Source organism: Oryx dammah, unplaced genomic scaffold, assembly GCF_014754425.2.
Source record: "Oryx dammah isolate SB20612 unplaced genomic scaffold, SCBI_Odam_1.1 HiC_scaffold_21, whole genome shotgun sequence".
Taxonomy (NCBI): Eukaryota; Metazoa; Chordata; class Mammalia; order Artiodactyla; family Bovidae; genus Oryx; species Oryx dammah.
In genome coordinates this window covers 61,157,782-61,176,460 of record NW_024070205.1, presented here as the reverse complement: position 1 = coordinate 61,176,460, position 18,679 = coordinate 61,157,782, and the positions used below count along the sequence as shown (strand labels likewise).

The following is an 18,679-nucleotide window of genomic DNA, read 5'->3' as shown; positions in this document are numbered from 1 at the left end:
CATAGGGGACTCAAATGCAAAAGTAGGAAGTCAAGAGATACCTTGAGTAACAGTCAAGTTTGGTCTTGGAGTACAAAATGAAGCAGGGCAAAAGTTAACAGAGTTTTGCCAAGAGAATGCACTAGTCATAGCAAACACCCTCTTCCAACAACCCAAGAGACAACTCTAGACATGGACTTCAAAGGGTGGCCAATAACGAAATCAGATTATAATTATATTCTTTGCTCTTTGCAGCCAAAGATGGAGAAGCTCAACACAGGAAAAAAAAAAAAAAAGACCAGGAGCTGACTGTGGTTCAGATCGTGAACTCCTTATTGCAAAATTCAGACTCAAATTGAAGAAAGTAGAGAAAACCACTAGACCATTCAGGTATGACGTAAATAAAATCCCTTACAATTATACAGTGTATGTGACAAACAGAGTCAAGGGATTAGATCTGATAGAGTGCCTGAAGAACTATGGATGGAGGTTCCTAACATTGTACAGGAGGTGGTGATCAAACCCATCCCCAAGAAGAAGAAATGCAAAAAGGTAAAGTGGTTGTCTGAGGAGGCCTTAGCTGAGAAAAGAAGAGAAGCAAAAGGCAAAGGAGGAAAGGAAAGATTTATCCACCTGAATGCAGAGTTCCAAAAAATAGCAAGGAGAGACAAGAAAGCCTTCCTCAGTGATCAGTGCAAAGAAATAGAGGAAAATAATAGAATGGGAAAGACTAGAGATCTCTTTAGGAAAATTAGAGATACCAAGGGGACATTTCATGCAGAGATGGGCACAATACAGGACAGAAATGGTATGGACCTAACAGAAGAAGAAGATATTAACAAGAGGTGGCAAGAATACACAGAACTGTACAAAAAAGATCTTAATGACCCAGATAACCAAAATAGTGTGATCAGTCACATAGAGCCAGATATCCTAGAGTGTGAAGTCAAGGAGGCCTTAGGAAGCATCACTATGAACAAAGCTAGAAGAGGCAATGGAATTCCAGCTGAGCTATTTCAAATCCTAAAAGATGATGCTGTGAAAGTGCTGAACTCAATGTGCCAGCAAATTTGGAAAACTCAGTAGTGGCCAAAGGATTATAAAACATCAATTTTCATTCCAATTCTAAAGAAAAGCAATGCCAAAAAAATGACCAAACTACCACACAATTGCACTCATCTCACACACAAGCAAGTTCAGTCCATTTCAGTTCTGTCACTCAGTCATGTCCGACTCTTTGCAACCCCATGGAATGCAACACAGCAGGCTTCCCTGTCCATCACCCACTCCCAGAGTTTACTCAAATGCACGTCGAGTCAGAAATACCATCCAACCATCTCATCCTCTGTCATCCACTTCTCCTCCTGCCTTCAATCATTCCCAGCATTAGGCTCTTTTCAAATGAGGCAGTTCCTCACATCAGGTAGCCAAAGTATTCGAGTTTCAGCTCCAGCATCAGTCCTTCCAGGGAATATTCAGCACTGATTTCCTTTAGGTTGGACTGGTTGTATCTCCTTGCAGTTCAAGGGACTCTCAAGAGTCTTCTCCAAAATCACAGTTCAAAAGCATCAATTCTTCAGTGCTTTTATAGCTTTCTTTATAGTACAACTCTCACATCCATACATGACTACTGGAAAAACCATAGCTTTGACTAGACAGATCTTTGTTTGCAAAGTAATGTCTCTGCTTTTTAATATGCTGTCTAGGTTGGTCATAACTTTTCTTCCAAGAAGCAAATGCCTTTTAATTTCATGGCTACAGTACCATCTGCAATGACTTTGGAGCCCAGAAAAATAAAGTCAGCCACTGTTTCCACTGTTTCACCATCTATTTGCCATTCAGTGATGGGACTGGATGCCATTATCTTAGTTTTCTGAATGTTGAGTTTTAAGCCAAATTTTTCACTCTCCTCTTTCACTTTCATCAACAGGCTATTTAGTTCTTCTTTGTTTTCTGCCATAAGGGTGGTGTCATCTGCATATTTGAGGTTATTGATATTTCTCCCGGCAATCTTGATTCCAGCTTGGACTTTATCCAGCCAGCATTTCTCACGATGTACTCTGCATATAAGTTAAATAAGCAGGGTGACAATATACAGTCTTGATGTACTCTTTTCCCTATTTGGAACCAGTCAGGTGTTCCATATTCAGTTCTAACTGTTGCTTCCTGACCTGCACACAGATTTCTAAAGAGGCAGGTCAGGTGGTCTGGTATTCCTATCTCTTTAAGAATTTTCCAGTTTATTGTGATCCACACAGTCAAAGGCTTTGGTGTAGTCAGTAAAGAAGAAGTAGATGTTTTTCTGGAAATCTCTTGCTTTTTCAACGATCCAACAGTTGCTGGCAATTTGATGTCTGGTTCCTCTGCCTTTTCTAAATCCAGTTTGAACATGTGGAAGTTCATAGTTCACGTACTGTTGAATCCTGTCTTGGAGAATTTTGAGCATTACTTTACTAGCATGTGAAATGAAATGAAGTGAAAGTCGCTCAGTCGTGTCCGACTCTTTGCGACCCCATGAACTATACAGTCCATGGAAGTCTCCATGCCAGAATACTAGAGTGGGTAGCCTTTCCCTTCTCCAGGGATCTTCCCAACCCAGGGATCAAACTCAGTTCTCCCGCAATGCAGGCAGATCCTTTACCGGCTGAGCCACAAGGGAAGCCCAAGCATACTGGAGTGGGTAGCCCATCCCTTCTCCAGCGGATCTTCCTGACCCAAGAATTGAACTGGGGTCACATGCACTGCAGGTGGATTCTTTACCAACTGAGCTATGAGGGAAGCCCCAGTGAGATGAGTGCAATTGTGCAGTAGTTTAAGCATTTTTTGGCATTGCCTTTCTTTGGGATTGGAATGAAAACTGACCTTTTCCAGTCCTGTGGCCATTGCTGAGTTTTCCAAATTTGCTGGCATATTGAGTACAGCACTCTCACAGCATCATCTTTTAGGATTTGAAATAGCTCTACTGGAATTTCATCACCTCCACTAGCTTTGTTCATAGTGATGCTTTCTAAGGCCCACTTGACTTCACATTCCAGGATGTCTGGCTCTAGATGAGTGATCATACCATTGTGATTATCTGGGTTGTGAAGATCTTTTTTGTATAGTTCTTCTGTGTAGTCTTACCACCTCTTCTTAATATCTTCTGCTTCTCTTAGGTCTATGTCATTTCTGTCCTTTATTGAGCCCATCTCTGCATGAAATGTTCCCTTGGTATCTCTAATTTTCTTGAAGAGATCTCTAGTCTTTCCCATTCTATTATTTTCCTCTATTTCTATGCACTGATCACTGAGGAAGGTTTTCTTATCTCTCCTTGCTCTTCTTTGGAACTCTACATTCAAATGGATATATCTTTCCTTTTCTCCTTTGCCTTTTGCTTCTCTTCTTTTCACAGCTATTTGTAAGACTTCTTCAGACAACCATTTTGCCTTTTTGCATTTCTTTTTCTTGGGGATGGTTTTGATCCCTGCCTCTTGTACAATGTCATGAACCTCCATCCATAGTCCTTCAGGTACTCTGTCTATCAGATCTAATCCCTTGAATCTATTTCTTACTTCTACTGTATAATGGTAAGGGATTTGATTTAGGTCATATCTGGATGGTCTAGTGGTTTTCCCTACTTTCTTCAATTTAAGTCTGAATTTGGCAATAAGAAGGTCATGATCTGAGCCATAGTCAGCTCCTAGTCTTGTTTCTGCTTACTGTATAGAGCTTCTCCATGTCTGGCTGCAAAGAATATAATCAATCTGATTTCGGTGTTGACCATCTGGTGATGTCCATGTGTAGAGTCTTCTCTTGTGTTATTGGAAGAGGGTGTTTGCATTCTCTTAGCAAAACTCTATTAGCTTTTGCCCTGCTTCATTCTTTACACTCCAAGTCCAAATTTGCCTGTTACTCCAGATATTTCTTAACTTCCTACTTTTGCATTCCAGTCCCCTATAATGAAAAGGACATTTTTGGGGGGAGGGGTGTTAGTTCTAGAAGGTCTTGCAAGTCTTCATGGAGCCATTCAACTTCAGCTTCTTCAACATTACTGGTTGGGGAATAGACTTGGCTTACCATGATACTGAATTGCCTGCCTTGGAAACAAACAGAGACCATTCTTTCATTTTTGAGATTGCAACAAAGTACTGCATTTTGGACTCTTGTTGACTATGATGTCTACTCCATTTCTTCTAATGGATTCTTGCCCACAGTAGTAGATATTATGGTCATCTGAGTTAAATTCACCCATTCCAGTCCATTTTAGTTTGCTGATACCTAAAATGTTGACATTCACTCTTGCCATCTCCTGTTTGACCACTTCCAATTTGCCTTGATTCATGGACCTAACATTCCAGGTTCCTATGCAATATTGCTCTTTACACCATCAGACTTTACTTCAATCACAAGTCACATCCCCAGTGGGTGTTGTTTTTGCTTTGGCTCACACACTAGCAAAGTAATGTTCAAAATTCTCCAACCTAGCCTTCAACAGTATGTGAACCGAGAATTTCAGATGTTCAAGCTGGATTTAGAAAAGGCAGAGGAACCAGAGATCAAATTACCAACATACATTGGATCATAGAAAAACCAAGAGAATTCCAGAAGGAACATCTACTTTTGCTTCATTGACTATGCCAAAACCTTTTATTGTGTGGATCACAATAAACTGTGGAAAATTCTTAAAGAGACAGGAATACCAGACCACCTTACCTGCCTCCTGAGAAATCGGTGTGCTGGCCAAGAAGCAACAGTTAGAACTGGACATGGATCAACAGACTGGCTCCAATTTGGGAAAGGAGTACCTCAAGGCTGTATATTGTCACCTTGTTTATTTAACTTAAATGCAGAATATATCATGCAAAATGCTGTGCTGGATGAATCACAAGCTGGAATCAAGGTTGTCAAGAAAAATATCAATAACCTCAGATACACAGATGACACCACCCTTATGGCAGAAAGCGAAGAGGAACTAAAGAGCCTCTTTATGAGAGTGAAAGAGGAGAGTGAGAAAACTGACTTAAAACTCAACATTCAAAAAACTAATAATGGCATCCAGTCCTATCACTTTATGACAAATAGATGGGGAAACAATGGAAACACTGACAGACTGTATTTTCTTGGGCTCCAAAATCACTGCAGTTGGTGATTGCAGTCATGAAATTAAAAGACACTTGCTCCTTGGAAGAAAAGCTATGAGAAACCTAGACAACATATTAAAAAGCAGAGATATGACCAACAAAGGTACATATAGTCAAACATATGGTTTTTCCAGTAGTCATGTATGGATATGAGAACTGGGCCATAAAGAAAGCTGAGTGCCAAAGAATTGATGCTTTTGAACTGTGGTTTTGGAGAAGACTCTTGAGAGTCTCTTGGACAGCAAGGACATCAATTCAGTCAACCTAAAAGAAATCTTCCCTTGTAGCTAAGTTGGTAAAGAATCTCCCTGCAATGCAGAAGACCTGGGTTTGATCCCTGGGTCATGAAGATCCTCTGGATCTTCAGTACTCCAGTATTCCTGCCTAGAGAATCCCATGGACAGAGGAGCCTTGCTGGCTACAGTCCATGGTGTCACAAGAGTCAGACATGACTTAGCGTCTAAACCACCACCACCAAAAGAAATCAGTACTGAATATTCATTGGAAGGACTGATGCTGAAGCTGAAACTCCAATACTTCGGCCACCTGATTCGAAGAATTGACTCATTGGAAAAGGCCCTGATGCTGGGAAAGATTAAAGGCAGGAGGAGAAGGGGATGACAGAGGATGAGATGGTTGGATGGCATCACTGACTCGATGGACATGAGTTTGAGCAAGCTCTGGGAGTTGGTGATGATCAGTGAAGACTGCCATGCTACGGTCCACGGGGTCACACAGGGTCTGAAATGACTGAGCAACTGAACTCAACTGATAATATTATCCACTAAGAATGATTTTTATCAGTGCTTTTTGTGTGATAAGAGACATACTCATAATATTACATAAATAAAGTAGGCTGTAAGATTTGTTTGTATTAGGATCTCAAATATACTATATATTCACATATACTCACACATTTATCCCCACAGGAAAAAAAGACTGGATGACAGATGAAAATGTAATCGATTTATATCATTTAAAAAAAGATATGTAAGGAAAAATGCATTCTGATCCATGTCTACAGATATTAAATTTTAGTAACACTCATATGCTGTAGTAACTGAAAAATATTGACAATCCTTTCTGTGACATGTAAAATCCCTAAAGTAACCTACAAGATTCTTCATAAGGCAGTTTTTTATGTCTCATCTGTGCCGTTCGCTTCCTCATCCACTCTGTCCCAGACACAGTGGTCTTCCACGATCGCACCACAATTTCCTGCTTCTCACGTCCTTCACTAATGTCATTCCTTCTGGAGACCTCTTTGCTGTCTTCTCTGGGTTAGTGCCTAAATGTTAACCCAAATGCCATCTGTTGAAAAAGTCTTCTCTGATTGTCCATTATAGTAGGTCCCTACTATGCCAACTTAGTGACATATACATTTACTTTAGTGTTTTTTAAGGTTGGCAACTTTACATTTTTATGTGATTATTTGATTAATTTCCACCTCTTGTAAATCACAAGCCCCTTCAGTGAAAGATCATGCTCCTTAATTCACCACTATCATTTTGGTCTTGCTCCATTAAAACTAGATATATGTTTATTGCATGGACAAATTAATGAACCAATATCTATATTTTATTTTATGATTTCAGATATCTACTCCTTGAATTCTGATATCTCCCCAAAGGTATGTTTTTGTTGTTTAGTCACTAAGTTGTGTCTGACTCTTTTGCGACACCACCAGGCTCCTCTGTCCATGGGATTTCCTAGGCAAGAATACTGGAGTGGGTTGCCATTTCCTTCTCCAGGGGATCTTCCTGACCCAGGAATCGAACACACATCTCCTGCATTTTACCATTGAGCCACCAAGTAACCCCTCCCCAAAGGCATATGGCCATATAAAAAAGAAGATATATATACATACAACCCTATTTACAAATAATCCAAATTCTCAGAAAACTATACAAGGAGTCCATTCTTACACCCCCACAGGAGAAGCTTAGGAGTTAGAACTCCTCTGCTGCAGGACTGTGTCTCAAGGCTAGGAAGAACACAAGCCCTGGAGAACTAGACTTTTTTCCTATTTCTCAATGTAGTCCACTCTTCCTTTTCTCTGTAATATTACTTCATAGCTGACACACCCATTGAAAGCCTCCTTATTCAAAATCCAGATAATTAGGTTTAATGGTTATGCTTTCAGTTAAGATATACCTACAGACTGATTCTAATATTGCTATTTATTCAGCAAATACTGAACTCTCACGATGACAAAGCATACAAACCTCAATACCTGACAGGTGTATTAATGGTATACAACTATCAATTCATATTATTATATATCTGCTTCATGGCTGACATCCCCATGTGAACCGCACCATGTTGCATCCTAAAACCTCCAAGTCTGCCCTGGTATGAGTTTGAAAATGGTTCAAATTTTTCAAAATGCTTTAAATACTTCCCCGTTTGGAAAGGACAATTTTATTATTATTTTTAAATGATATAAAGCCTTCCAAAGCCAAAGGTAAATTATTTGGGAGTGACCTGCAGATGATACTCCTCATCTAACAGTCTCCTTTCATGAGGAGGAAGAATGGAAAGATTCCTACACAAAAATGATCTGCAGAATTTGAAACCTGAACCGAAGCCAGGAGAACACAGAAACCTGGTGCTCTCTCCTGCCTCTGTGGGCGGCACTCCCTGACTCCACGTGCAGCCCCGGGTTAGAATTTGCATTTCATCATTACATCGTCTCTGCAACAGACACAACGGCATAGAGCTTGCACTTGTTCATTATGTCAAGAAAATAGCCAATTAGATATGAGACACAAATTCAATAAGCAGCCGTGTGAGTGCTGAGAATAGATGAGTTCCGAAGTAAGTTTGATAAATTAATGCTTAACTCCATTCTCGTGGAAAAATGTGTCCTAATTATACATTTCTATAGTTTTATTGGCCATGACATGATATACAATCAGAGGTGTCAATATATTCAGTGGGTATATGTTCTATCGCCTAATGTTTGAAATGATATAAATCTAATCAGGGCTCATTCATATTTTCACAAACAATGCAGCAATGATTTTTTAATTCCAAGTAAAACATTTTCATTTCCTGTGTGTTTATAGTTATGTGTTTATACCCCTAGAAATGTATGCAAAACTATATTAATTGTAATTTTTGTCTTTTTGCACAGAAGAAATTTGCTTCCCAAAGAAATAGGAAGAAAGAAATTTTCTCTATAGTCTCACTCTTCTTCATATTAATACTTGTTTTGAACATGCTTTTTCCCACAGTCATCATTCCTACTATTTCTTGTGTTGATTTTAAACGCTTGATGTGGTCAGGAAGCATTCCATAACATGACACATTTAATGTCTTCTCCATCTCTAAAAGAAATTGTATGGTCAATAATTAATTGTATAATGTGAAAAGAAATATTATAATGCCTTTAGTATGTCTGTCCTTGATGCGTATTGGTGTATAAAATACTATTGCCTGCTACTTTAGACTTTGAGTTTTAATTTTCATACATTGGGTTTTTATTTAATAAACTGAGATAGAGCTGGACTTTCTCTGACCTTTCCTTCTAAAAATATGCGGAATCAGGAAAAGGGAGTCCTGGGAGGAAGTGGACTAGTGACAAGCCATGTTACTCTGCTGATTTGGCTGCAAGGCCGACCTCATGCTTCCTTTTCTCCATCTCTGTCTCTTTCATCCTCGAAATAACAGGCGAGCTCACTGCTGCTGCCTGACCCTCTAACTCATTACGGAGAAATGAATTCAAATTGCTTGAAAAGAAGCTGCCTCTTTTATCTTCCCACTGACTGACAAGCAACTACAAAGCTCTCCAGCGGGATTCCAAGTTACAAGCTGTACTGCATCACCGCAACAATTTCCCCACTGGCGGGTTTCCCCAGAGGGCAGCGTGTCAGATACGCGGCATGGCTTGTGAGCGAGCGCAGCCCTGAAAGCGCACACTTCTCTCCACCCTGAACAGCAGACATCAGGGACCATAAAACAAAGCTGTCCCTTTTCTGACATCCAGACTCCTTGGAATCTAAGAGGTTCCATGTATCATTATTTTCTTTATCTCCCCAAGAAAACAAATGCTTTTCTACCCTTTTTTACCCCCCTTGTAATTTTTCTAAAACACAGTTTATTCTGGGAGGAAAGGCATCCAGAGAACCAGATTGTGTGCAAAGGTCTCTGAATTTCTCTAAATAACCTTGAAAGATGGATGGAATTTTCGTGATTTTTTTTGAGATTTTTTTTTTAAAGAGATTAATAGTGCTTGAATCTACTGACAGTCTGAAGCACTATTTCTGGTGACCAGCAACCCCTCGAGAAGTAAGTCTATTCTGGGTGCTGGTATTTTAAGGTAGTTAAATATATACATTCATCTAGTTGCAACCCAGCATTACTTATTTCACCTGTGCAGTTTTGGTTTTGCTTTATTTTCTTTTCTTTTAGGCGGAAATATATGCCAAGGAGCAAACACTTGATACTGACATTGGAATGAAATACTGATACCACTTACTCAAAGGAGGAAAAGTTGATGCTCAGAGGACGGTGGGGACAGGAGGCAATCATATCTATACTTCTCTATCTCTTCTACCTAGAAAAGTCCTCTTCCCTTTTTAAATCACCCCACTTCCCTTCCAGATGTTTCCACTGAAGACAAAACTACTCAGCGCTGCTCCCTCTCCTCTAACTTTAACAAACCAGAATCTTCAACAAACCTTCTTCTTTCCCTTCACAACTGAGTCAGGCAGAGTCTCTTTTGCTTCTCTGATCAATCCTATTTAGTTCCCTTCTTTGTTCTGCAATAACCTCAGGGTTTTTGTTTGTTTGATTACCACTGCAATGACTGAAGAGAGAAACGCAGGCAAAACGTGAGAAAGAAAATTTAACATTATACATGCAACCCAAAGAGTTTCCCTGGATAATCACTGAAATGTACACGAAGATGTCTTTCATCCTGCTGTAGGCTTCGACCTTAGAGCTTCTGATTCAGCCCGCAGATCTAGACCTTCTGGGCAGAACCACCTATGATTATTCCAAATTACTCTGCTTTGCAATCATCTGTTTTCACCAGCTCGTTATACAAATTTTTGCAAAAATAACATTTATTTACTAGAGATTTCAAAGCTGTGTATATAAAAAAGGAAAAGTGAGAAGATTAAAAAGTCCACAACTACCCAGAGATAACAACTATTATGTGTGTGTATATATATATATAATATTTTCCCAAAATTTTGCATTTTGCATTTGACTTTTTAAAAATAGTCTTCAAAATGAATCAAGGGTTTTTCCAGGCCCACCTGTTCATACAAGGAAAGAAAGCATTTGTTCAATGCTAATTTGATGATTTGCTGTCCCCTGTCCTCCTTTCCTGTCTTCCTTTCTCCTTCCTTCCTCCTCCCTCCCTGCCTTCTCTCCTCTCTCCCTCCCTCTCTTCCTTCTCCTTCCCTTCTCTCTCCTTTCCATTCCCTCTTCCTTTAAAAAGATTCACTCATGGATGAAGATATTCACTCATGGATGAAGTTTAAGGAGAAAAAGTCTCTTAATATCTATTCCTTGTATCCTTCTATGTTCAGGAAGAAGAATTTTCATGTGTCCATAAAATGACTCAATTTTGTCAGGATGCATTTATTGAATTGCCTTTTTTTTTTTTAACTAAAATAACATTTGCCTTTGCAGATGCTTAAGGATCACTTTTTTTTCTTTATTTTCTCAGTGATCCACATTCTCTTTTTCTCAAATGAACATCTTTTTTCTGTGCTACAAGACAAAATAGGGGATTAGAAGAAAGAGGCTTTTACGAATGAAAACTAAGCTACAATCCAATTTTTCAGAGCAGGTGAGAGTTAACAGTGCACAAAGGACTTGGCAATTAGCACACCCTGGTGCTCTGCTTAAGAAACTCAGACACAAAACAATCTGTCAGGTTATCCAGCAAGGAAGATCACTTCCCCATTCATTCAAAAGGAAGCAAAATGAAGAATCAAACTATTCGCAGAGGGCTCTGCATTATTAACTGTTTAAGAAAAAACCAGGGCATGGTATTGCTTACTAAGAAGAGGATCAGTATAAAGAATCTGGTTTAGTAGTAAAGAGCCTGGTATTTATGGAAATATTTGAGAAGACCTCAGATGATTTTCTTTTTCTCTTAATATTTTCTGTGCTCCTTCTTGACAATTAGATGGTTTCATAATATTTTGAGGGCACGAAGGGGGCCACAGAAAATGTGATGGTTAGATAACATCACAAATCAATGGACACGAGTTTAAACAAACTCCAGGGATAGTAAAGGACGGAAGCTTGGTGTGCTGTAGTCCATGGGGTCCCAAATAGTAGGACATGTCTTAGCAACTGAATAACAACAACAAATATTATTTGGAGTTGAAAATATTTTTGAAAACTTATAAAATAATTATACAATCATCAATTCTCATCACATATTATTTTCACATACCAGCCAGATTAAGAGATTTATAATTTTAAATACAGTTGTGTCTGAGCCATATTTTTACTACTACGTTGTCAGATATTTTCGTTTTTATTCCTAAATGTGCATATTTATTTAAAACATTCACGTACTTAATATGTTTCATGAGGAACTTTTATAAACCTATTTCCTATAGTTAATGTGTTACTTAATTCATAATTTGAAGAGGGAAAAATCCTGGGGATGTCATAAGCTGATCCAGGGGAGCTAGCTGTTCACCTGTGTAAGGTAAGCAGAAAGCTCCAGAGAGCCCGAGAGCACTTGTTTCAGGTCAGCAAGTGGCCCTTTCAGACCCGAGAAGAAGCTAATTTGTGTCATATGTTCGTCATAATTAAATGGATGTTTCAAATCAGGTAGAATCCCGCAGAAAGAAGTGTTCATCATCACTTTTATGGCAGACATTAAGAAAAAGCAGAAAATACGTTCTCATCCATCCCAGGGTGGGTTGGACAGGCTATTAATTTTTGCCATCCACATTTGTTTGTGCCCATGCTGTCGCCCCCTGTGTTTTCACACTCAGGTTATTCTAGCCCATCACTGAAGCGGAGTGAGGCCCAGTGTTTCCAACATCTTTCCCCACTTTGCTCTGTTGTCACACAAACGTCTGGTTTCCTTCCCTCTTGCCTCGCAGACCTCACAATGACCTGCTTGGGCGCCTGTCTTACCTTCTTTGTTTGTTTGCAAATTCTATGCGGGCAGAGACTCTTCAGGTCCAATCTTTGGTGCCAGTTTATGCACCTCAGATTTCGTTTAAAGTTGACCATCTAATTAATCAGGGGCTTCCCAGGTGGCCCGGTGGTAGAGTCCATTAGCCCCTGCAGGAGGTGCGGGTTTGATCCCTGGGTCAGAAATCCCTGGAAGAGGAAATGGCAGCCCACTCCAGGACTCTTGCCTGGGAAATCCCACGCACGGAGGAGCCGGGCGGGCTACAGAGCACGGGGCTGCAGAGTCGAGCACAGCGGAGCCGCTGAGCACACAGGCAGGTACTAATTAATCAGACTGTTTTCTGCCTGTTAAAATGTTGGTGCTTTTGAGAAAATTACAGGAAATCCAGTATCAAAAAAGCCATGTAGATGCTTACTGAGGTTAGATCATCCAATAGGTATAACTGTTTGTAGGTATGGTTTTCTAAAGACAGGTATCTGAGGTATCTGGGAGGGGACTCTATGTGTTATTCAAAAAAGGAGCTCTTTTAATGCTTATTAATAGATATAATATACATAATTTTCAATACATAAAATTATTTATAAAATAACGAAAAATTTAACAAAAAGTACAAGATTTATATGAAGAAAACTTTAAGCTCATGTCAGAGACAGAGAAAACGGATAGAAATAAGAATACTCATATTATTGAAGAGAGAAGCCGAATATCACAGAGATATTAATTCTACCTAAGCTAAGTTATAAATTCAATCCTATCCTTATATAAATAACATAGGGACTTCTGAGGGAAGCTGCATATTATCAGAAAGAAAAATAAGGAAAATAGGTAAATTCTATAAAATAAAAATACCGAGGGAGCTTAGATCTACCCGGAATTAAAATATTTAGAGCTTTAATAATTAAATTACCATGATAAGGTAAATTAAGGCACAGCTCTGTCCAGAAATATTTATAAGCAAATGTGCAAATTTAAGACTTTTTAAAGACAGTAACTCAAACTAATGGAAAAGAATTTGGATTACAATAAATGGTTTGTTATAGTGAAATAGTTTCTGGGAAAAAAAGTTTGATTCATAGATTACATATTAGTATAAATTCTGAATTGATTGAATGCAATTATATTTTTTAAAGCATTAGAATGTTAGAAATAAACACTGAGGAGAGGAGGGAAAAAATTACTATTCCTGTAACAGATTTTCTTAATACTTAAGAGCCATAAAGTTCAGGAGAAGGCAATGGCACCCCACTCTTGTACTCTTGCCTGGAAAATCCCATGGATGGAGAAGCCTGGTGGGCTGCAGTCCATGGGATGGCTAAAAGTCGGACACGACTGAGTGACTTCACTTTCCCTTTTCACTTTCATGCCTTGGAGAAGGACATGGCAACCCACTCCAGTGTTCTTGCCTGGAGAATCCCAGGGACATGGGAGCCTGGTGGGCTGCCGTCTCTGGGGTCGCACAGAGTCGGACACGACTGAAGCGACTTAGCAGCAGCAGCAGCAGCAGCATAAAGTTCAGTTAAAATATCAGCAAATGATACAAGCAGATACAAGCAGAAAATTCACAGGAAAAGAAGTACAAAACACTTAAATATATGAAAATATGTTGCAACTAACTTCTAGTAAGAGAAATGCATCCTCAAGTTCCTATCAGACATTTTTAATATAATCAATTTGACACATGTTCAGATGGCAGGCAATAACACACAGGTACACTCTAATGTTCACATGTGAACACTAATTGTATGACCTCTATGGACTGAAGCCTAGCAACAGCTGATATAGCTCCCAAAATCATTTCAAGCAATATACCAGACTAATACCCTTCAAAAGTGTGAAAAGGCATACCTGCATCTTTATACATTAAGGCATTCTTTGAAACAGCAAAAGATTGGAAATAACTTAAATGCCCATCAATAGGGGACTGGTTAAACCAATGATAGTATAGGCTATACAATTGAACGCTGTGAAGTTGAATAAACAATGAGGAAAATCTTTGGTTACTCATGTGACAAGGTGTTAAAGGTTGTTATGTTGGGGAAAAGGAACAGTGGTGCTTTTGTACACAGTATGTACCATTTGGTATCATTTCTGTAAAAGGCTGTATGTATGGAAGACTGCATATACATTTGAAAATGGGGAAATATATATATATATATATATATCAGTCAGTTCAGTTCAGTCACTCAGTCGTGTCTGACTCTGCGACCCCATGAATTGCAGCATGCCAGGCCTCCCTGTCCATCACCAACTCCCGGAGTTCACTCAGACTCACGTCCATCGAGTCCGTGATGCCATCCAGCCATCTCATCCTCGGTTGTCCCCTTCTCCTCCTGCCCCCAATCCCTCCCAGCATCAGGGCCTTTTCCAATGAGTCAACTCTTCCCATGAGGTGGCCAAAGTACTAGAGTTTCAGCTTTAGCATTATTCCTTCCAAAGAAATCCCAGGGCTGATCTCCTTCAGAATGGACTGGTTGGATCTCCTTGCAGTTCAAGGGACTCTCAAGAGTCTTCTCCAACACCACAGTTCAAAAGCATCAATTCTTTGGCGCTCAGCCTTCCTCACAGTCCAGCTCTCACATCCATACATGACCCCTGGAAAAACTATAGCCTTGACTAGACAGTCCTTTGTTGGCAAAGTAATGTCTCTGCTTTTGAATATGCTATCTAGGTTGGTCATAACTTTCCTTCCAAGGAGTAAGCATCTTTTAATTTCATGGCTGCAGTCACCATCTGCAGTGATTTTGGAGCCCAAAAAAATAAAGTCTGACACTGTTTCCACTGTTTCCCCATCTATTTCCCATGAAGTGATGGGACTAGATGCCATGATCTCCGTTTTCTGAATGTTGAGCTTTAAGCCAACTTTTTCACTCTCCTCTTTCACTTTCATCAAGAGACTTTTTAGTTCCTCTTCACTTTCTGCCATAAGGGTGGTGTCATCTGCATATCTGAGGTTATTGATATTTCTCCTGGCAATCTTGATTCCAGCTTGTGCTTCTTCCAGCCCAGCGTTTCTCATAATGTACTCTGCATAGAAGTTAAATAAGCAGGGTGACAATATACAGCCTTGACATACTCCTTTTCCTATTTGGAACCAGTCTGTTGTTCCATGCCCAGTTCTAACTGTTGCTTCCTGACCTGCATACAGATTTCTCAAGAGGCAGGTCAGGTGGTCTGGTATTCCCATCTCTTTCAGAATTTTCCACAGTTTATTGTGATCCACACAGTCAAAGGCTGTGGCATAGTCAATAAAGCAGAAGTAGATGTTTTTCTGGAACTCTCTTGCTTTTTCCATGATCCAGAGGATGTTGGCAATTTGATCTCTGGTTCCTCTGCCTTTTCTAAAACTAGCTTGTACATCTGGAAGTTCACAGTTCACGTATTGCTGAAGCCTGGCTTGGAGAATTTTGAGCATTACTTTACTAGCATGTGAGATGAGTGCAATTGTGCAGTAGTTTGAGCATTCTTTGACACTGCCTTTCTTTGGGATTGGAATGAAAACTGACCTTTTCCAGTCCTGTGGCCACTGCTGAGTTTTCCAAATTTGCTGGCATACTGAGTGCAGCACTTTTACAGCATCATCTTTCAGGATTTGAAATAGCTCCATTGGAATTCCATCACCTCCACTAGCTTTGTTCGTAGAAATGTTGTGTGTGTATACATACACATAAGCCTTGGGCTTCCAGTGGTAAAGAACCCGCCTGTCAAGGCAGGAGATGTAAGAGACATGGGTTCCTGGGTCAGGACGATCCCTTGGAGGACAGCACAGCAACCCACTTCAGTATCCTTGCCTGGAGAATCCCATGTGCCGCGAAGGCTGGTGGGCTACAGTCCATAGCGTCACCAAGAGTTGGACATGACTGAAGCAACTTAACATGCATGTTTTGTATATATACATAAAATAATTCTAGAAGGATATAAGAAATGGAGGACATTCGTTTACTTTGAGACTATAGAACTGTTTTAGTACTTTTAACTGCTTATTGTTTTTCCTATCTTTTAAATATTGCTTCATGAGACTATAACAGCTGGCCAGAAGTAAATGCCTTTTAAGGTATCACTCTTTGATATTGCTTCCTCATTTGTTGTTAACAAAATCTAACACTGACTTTGTAAGGTTTGTAGTTTAGGATCTAAGTTGACATATACAATGTGGTCCACTGTGAGTGTCTTACAGATACAGCCCAATATTCTATCCTACAGAATAGTATTGACCTGGCTGCAGGCATATTTATTCCAAAGCTAGGCTTGCTTCCCACAGCTGAATTTTCCTGTCATATACATACTAATCACCATTTCTTTAGCAACCATCACAGAAAAGGATGAAATACAGTTGTTCATTATATCAAGGAAATAACCAATTAGCCGTTAGACAATTCAATAAGCTTTGTATAAATCTCATGAACAGATGATATCTTAAATAAGTTTGATGAATTAATGTTTAATCTACTTCTTGTACATCCATGCAGACCTCCCTATCCTCAGTGTAAATGTCACCCAGCTGCTGATGGGTGTCCAGACAAGACAATATTTGAAAGCCTGTTACTTAACACTGGACATCAGCATTCCTGAGAGAGTGAACCAATGAAAGGGTTTCCTGGGACCCATCCCAAGCTGATCTTTTGGCTTCCAACCTTACCCCCTTTCAACCCTAGTGTTGAATGCACACTGCAAAACTCCTTAAGTCAAATCTTGTAATTGCCTCCAATTTGTCTGTTTTGCTTTTGGCAATTAACAAACTGAAATGTTATCATGAAGGAGTTCATCTCATTTGTAAGACCAGGTTTTCCCTCCACTAAAATATGCAGGCACTCTGTTCTTTATTACCAGCAGGAGATAAATGGCTGGTTTTCGTTGCTGAAGAATATATAATGGTTAAAAAGTCACTTTTTTCCTCCAGCTCTACATAAATCACAGAACTAGTCAATATTTAATAATGCTTGCCTTGGTCTGGAGTCCCTTGATCACCCCTGTCATGTGTAATAGCTCTCTCTCCGATATCTTTGACATAAAAGCCCAGCTTTACTGCAATACTAACATGTAGAGGGTCATTACGGATCGACATTTACCTTAATCTGTGACTGCCAACCATGAACCGATAAATTCCAGTAGATTCCACTGGGAGAAATCAGTAAACTTCTCAGTGGAAAGAACTGAAGGAAAATTCTGCCGAGAACAGAATACATTTTCTACAAGGGCTGCTCTGCAAATGGGTTCTGACTTTTGAAAGTTCTCTTGCTGCGCAGCTTTGCAACATTTAATACCGTTTTGATGGTTTGAGAGACGGGATGACAACCAAAGATGACATGACTTAGAAGGCAAGCAGAAATTTTCTCTGCAAAAACAATGCAAGATTAAACACAAGGGGGAATATGGCTCTTGCATTATTCACCCAGCTGCCTTGGTGGAAATAGCTGGGCTGTCAGGGGTCCGGCCTAAATGTTGCTTCTTTTTTTCAAATCGATCATCACTCCTTCACCTCATAATCTTACAAGTGCTTCACAGCAGAATACATCAAAGCCCTGATTGCATAAAAAAGGGACACACCAATCTTTGAGGGGATCAACTCAGACACTGAAACGCACTAAACTCACTGTACATTTACTAGTCAACACAGTACACAAATAAGAATGCCTTTCTCAATTTCAGAAAGGGCGGTTTTCCTCCCTCCTCAGCTGTTTTCCACTTTGAGGATGTGATTAATTCCTACAGATGATCTAGAATCAGAGAGGTGAGGAGGATAAATGAAGAGTTTGGGATGAATATATACATACTGCTATATTTTAAATGGATAACCAACAAGGACCTACTGTATAGCACAGGGAACTCTACTCAATACTCTGCAATAACCTAAATGGGAAAAGAATATGAAAAAGAATAGATACATATATGTGTACAACTGAGTCACTTTGCTGTACACCTGGAAATAACACAACATTGTTAATCAACTATATCCCTATATAAAATAAAAAATTTAAAAGAAACATTTTAAAGTTTTAAAACGTGAGGAATACAATTTTATCATTAATAGTATATGTGAGCATATCGATGTTATTGCCTATTTGCTACTAATGGAAAATGAAATGTTGAAAAACATCTTTAAAAACAGGCTACTTCTGGAAATGATAAAAGCAAACACTTAAAAAAATAAAACATAGGTTTCCAGTAAATTATAAGCCTGCTTTTTGCTCTATGATGGGAATTGCTTCAAATAACTATCATACCTAACCAGCCCTAACCTAACTTATTGAACTGGATTGTTTTTGATAATCCTGTCAAGGAACCCTGTGCAGTCTAACCCGCTTTCAGTTCATTTACTGGAACACACAACAGCATCCCTAACCTAGTTCAGAAATACTAAAATGATCACACAAAAAGAGTTTACTGAAGATGGACAGCAAAATGAAAACCCAACTCTTGCAGGAACAAGGCTTTATAATTTCACCATTTATTAAGCAAGGGGGAA

The 18,679-nt window shown here is 39.4% G+C and overlaps 1 protein-coding gene across 1 annotated transcript in view; it reads right to left on the bottom strand.

Annotated features, from left to right (window-relative positions):
- Nucleotides 1–18,679, bottom strand: part of USH2A (usherin) — a 922,740-nt gene that overhangs the window by 381,320 nt on the left and 522,741 nt on the right. The gene's annotated exons all lie outside the window — the stretch shown is intronic.